Raw genomic sequence first — 4481 nt, forward strand, 5'->3', positions numbered from 1 at the left:
TTAGAAAATTCTGATTATCATATCTAGAAAAAAATTGAGTTATTTTGAGTTTTTAAAAGATTCAAAATTAATAAAAAATTTGAAATGTTTTCAAATAATTTAAACGAGGTGTATGTATCGACAAAAATCGACTTTAAAAAAATAAGAAATTTCTTGAGATTCCTAGAAAAAGTCAAAATGATTTTCCATGTTGTGCAATTATTTTACGAGAATATTTTAAAAGATCTTAAAAGATTTCTAAAATTGTCAAAAAATAGTCTGGATAGTCTCAAAAAGCTTCTACAATTTTTTTTAAATCTTCAAAAATCGGCATTTTCTTTCAACTTAGGCTGTGGCTATTTGCACCTAAATCTCGGTACGAATAACTGTCGATATGCACACTTTGTTCAGTTTATTTTAAATTATTTTAAATTGTTTCTGTCAAAAATAAGTGTTCAATTGTTATATTTATACCTCAAGATTCAAAATTTTAATTTACAAAATAAACATTTTTCGAATAGAACAATTAAAATTGTAAAGTTCAAAATTTAAAAGTTCTTCAAAATTTTAACGATTCAAAGGTTCCCTATGTCAAACAATTCAGTTTCAAATTCTTTACTTTTAAATACTTAGTTTCATTTTACTTGTCTCAAATGAACAGCAAACTATTGCTAAATATTGAATAGCTATTTGCTTTCTTAATTAACATTTTTTGATTGAATTCGTTAAAAATGGAATATTTTAGACTAAAACAGTCTTTTAAACTATTTTAAAAAGTCTTTAATTACGATCATATTATTATTATGCTATTTTACGTTCATTTTTTTAATTACTAAGATTTCCGAATTGAAACAGTTTGAGTTTTAGCGTTAAAATATGGAAATTTTAAACGGATTTAGAATCGTTTTATCAAATCAATTATTTTACGCTTTTCAATACTTAAAGTACAGGTTCAATTTTTTAGATAATTTATTTATTTGTATTTACAGTTGATAAAATAAAAATGTTTTTTTTCGATATTTTCAACTTCAAACGCTTTTAATTTTCAAATGTTAAAGTCTTTAAAAATGCATTTTGAAATTCTTTAAATTAAAAATATACGCTGAAAAGTAAAAACCTAAAATACAAAATTGTTCAAGCATAAGATTTTCAAATTACGCATTGTAAATTGAATGTGAGGTCCGTTATTTTAAATCGGTAATTCTCAATCACTTAAAGTTTCATCGAGACATATTTTCGACTAAACAGCCGCAGTGTCTTCCGTATTCCAAAGAATCGTTGCAGCTTTCACGATGTCACCATCACACTGGTTAAGCATAACTTTGCAATCTTCAAGACCAACAAAATTATTTTCCTTCTTCAATAAACCCAGAAGACGTTCGAGTTTAATTGCAGCGTGGATATTCCAGTTTGTGACATTCAAGGCAGCAACACGCGATTCTGGAGTCGACTGTCGCAACATTTTCAACATAACTCTGACCTCATGTGATCGCTATTTCGTGCCACTGTCCTCTCCTTTATTCGCTGATATTTTCCCGACTTGGTTTGAAAGTCTTCTGAACTAGACGTTGAAAAGGACTCTTTAGCCTGCGACTGTGATTGTACTTTGGGAGTAGGATTGGCATTGAAAAACGAGACGGTGGATGTCAAACTTTCTCGAGTTCCAGGAATGTTGCATTTAGTTAAGGAAGCCAGAGATCTGTTGGAGGAACTGACATTCAAAGTTTCAGCTTTCATGCAACCGGTAGATTCATCAAATTCCGTTGAAGTTGAATTTCTACTAAAATCACTCGTGTCAATGTTCTCCGGCGCAAACTTCGAGGCTGAAGTTTTCGAGTCCACGCTGATTTTTCGATGAAAGTCGACAATTGGCGATTGTCTCGTTTCATTGATGGATGTGCCCTGCTGCGATTCTTCAGGTTTAGAGTCGTCGATTAGATTGTCTGAGTATTCTAGGAGGTCCTGAGAGATGACGCTGCAACGATTTATTCTAGTGTCATCGATGGAAAGAGAATCCAGGACGGCCAATTCGGATAAAATATAGGGGCCAAATGGTACTTTTTTCACGGTCTTAATGGTACTTTTACGTGCTCAAAAAGCTAAGACAATTTAGAATAAATTCATAAGACTTAAAATCATTCAAGGAAAATTATAACAAATTCTAATACATTTGAAAAATTTCGGTTAATAAAAAAAACTTTGATTTCGGTGAAATTGGAATGAATTCACGGGAATTTAAGGTAAACTAAAAGAATTTGATGAAATTCATAAAAGTTCAAGTTGAAATTTCAAAAAATGAATTAAAAGCAATTTATAAATATGAAAAAATGTATTGAATGTATTGAATTGAGTAAGTTTGAAATGAGTTTAGAAAAATTACAGAGAATTCAAAAGGATTTAATGAAATGCCTGAAAATTCAAGATGAGGTCAAAAGAATTTAGGATCAATGAAATAAAAACTTTGAAAAATTAAAAGAAAAAATTCACTGAATGAAGTAGAATTGAGTAAATTTAGACAAATTTGAATAAAATTTAAAGAATTAAAAAAAATTCAGGATAAATTAATGGGAATTCAGAGTGAATTCCGAAAAATAAGTTCACATTCTTAAAACCCTACTAATTCGTTATCAACAAATAGTTCAAATGAATTAGAAATAATAGTAAAAATCGAACAAATTCCATTGATTTCCGTAAAATTGGAATGAATTTAAAGTAATTTGAGGAAAATGAGAAGAATTTGTTGAAATTCATAAAAAAAATCAAGCTGAATTTAAAAAGCATTTAAGCAAATTCAAAACAATTAAAAAAATTGATTGAATTAAGTAAGTTTTAAATGATTTTGTAAAAATTAACGAGAATTCATACGAGTTTTATGAAATGCCTAAGAATTTAAGGTGAGGTTAAAAAATTTTAGGAGCCCTTCAATAAAAACTTTTCCAAATAAAAAATCTATGGAATGAAGTAAAATTGAGTAAATTTACCAAAAATGAAGTGAATTAAAAAAAAAATCAAGAGAATTCCAAAGCAAGGGAATTGAAAAACTTCTAGATGAAATTTCTTAAAATATTTAAAATCCTTCGCTATCTTTTGAAATCTCTTAAAACTCTGTAAAGCTCTTCAAAATAATTGGAATTTTTTTACAATACTCTCAAATATTTCGAATCTTTTATAATATTTTAAAATAACATAAAATATTTTAAATCCTTCAAAATCTTGAAAGTTTTGAATGATCTTGAAAATTCCAAAGAATTTGAATAAATACTTTTTATTTCAAATCCTTTTATCAATTTTTTAATTGATCCTCCAGATCAGGTAAATAAAAACTTTTAAAAAATCAACTTAATTAAGCAGAATTGCATGAATTTAGATGAATGATTTTTTTGAGAATTCCAAAAAATCAAAGGAATTTAGGATAAATTAATAAGAGCTCTTGAAAATATCAAGGTACTTGAAAAAATACCTTGAAATATTTAAAATCCTTTGATCGTTTTATCAATTCATTCTCACTGTCAATTAAATAAAAACTTGAATAAACTCAAAAGATCCATCGAATTTGGTTAATTTATAAGAATTCAATTGAATTAAAAAAATTCAAAACAATTCAGGATAAATTAATAAGAATTCAAGATGAATTCTAGAAAATAATTTTGAATCTCCTCAAATCTTTGAAACCCTAAGAAATATCTTAGTTTTCAAAATAAATTCTTTAAAAACCGCTAAAGTATTATTAAATCTAGTGAAATTCTTTTAAATTAGACGATATATTCTAAAATCCTGGAAAATGTATTAAAATACTTTCAGACTTTTAAAATACCTTAAAATCATTGAAATCATTGAAAAAAATTTCTTGTTATCTTCTTAAATTACCTGTAATATTGAAAATCTTTTGAAGTCCTACAAAAATACTTCACTTCTCTTGAATAAGTTCTTTCAAATTCACTCAAATGTTATAAAATCTCATGAAATTTTATGAAGATATTCCCTGAAATCCTGGAAAATTTATTGAAATACCTTGAGACCTTTGAAATCCCTTAAAATAATCGGAAATATTATAAAATCCTTGGAATTTTTTCAAGTTCCCCAAAATATTTTAAATTAAAAGCTTTTGAAATCTCAGAATCTTTAAAAATACCCTGAAATATTTCAAGTCAATTCAGAAATAGGAATATTAACCGATGAGGTACTTTATGGAACGAGAAGTGACATTATCAAAAGTTACATTATGGACTGCAAATGGGGAGAGACCATAGGAACTACATCTTGAAAATAGGGTACTTTAATGACCTCAACTGAATACGAGGTGTGTTCAATAAATAAGGTGACTTTATGCTTTTCTCAAAAAATATTCATTTATTCCTCAATACTTATGTTGTCTCCTTCAAAGTAATCCCCCTCAGATATAATACACTTGTGTGAACGCTTTTTCCAATCATCCAAGCACTTCTGATAATCATTTTGTGGTATAGCCTCGAGTTCTTTCAGCGATGCAGTTTTTATCTCCT

General features: G+C 27.6%; 1 pseudogene; it reads right to left on the bottom strand.

The window, feature by feature from the left end:
- Positions 1–1219: 1219 nt before the first annotated feature.
- LOC117176384 overlaps positions 1220–4481 on the bottom strand; it is a 20173-nt pseudogene continuing 16911 nt past the window's right edge.

Source organism: Belonocnema kinseyi, chromosome 7, assembly GCF_010883055.1.
Source record: "Belonocnema kinseyi isolate 2016_QV_RU_SX_M_011 chromosome 7, B_treatae_v1, whole genome shotgun sequence".
In the NCBI taxonomy this organism is placed as follows: domain Eukaryota; kingdom Metazoa; phylum Arthropoda; class Insecta; order Hymenoptera; family Cynipidae; genus Belonocnema; species Belonocnema kinseyi.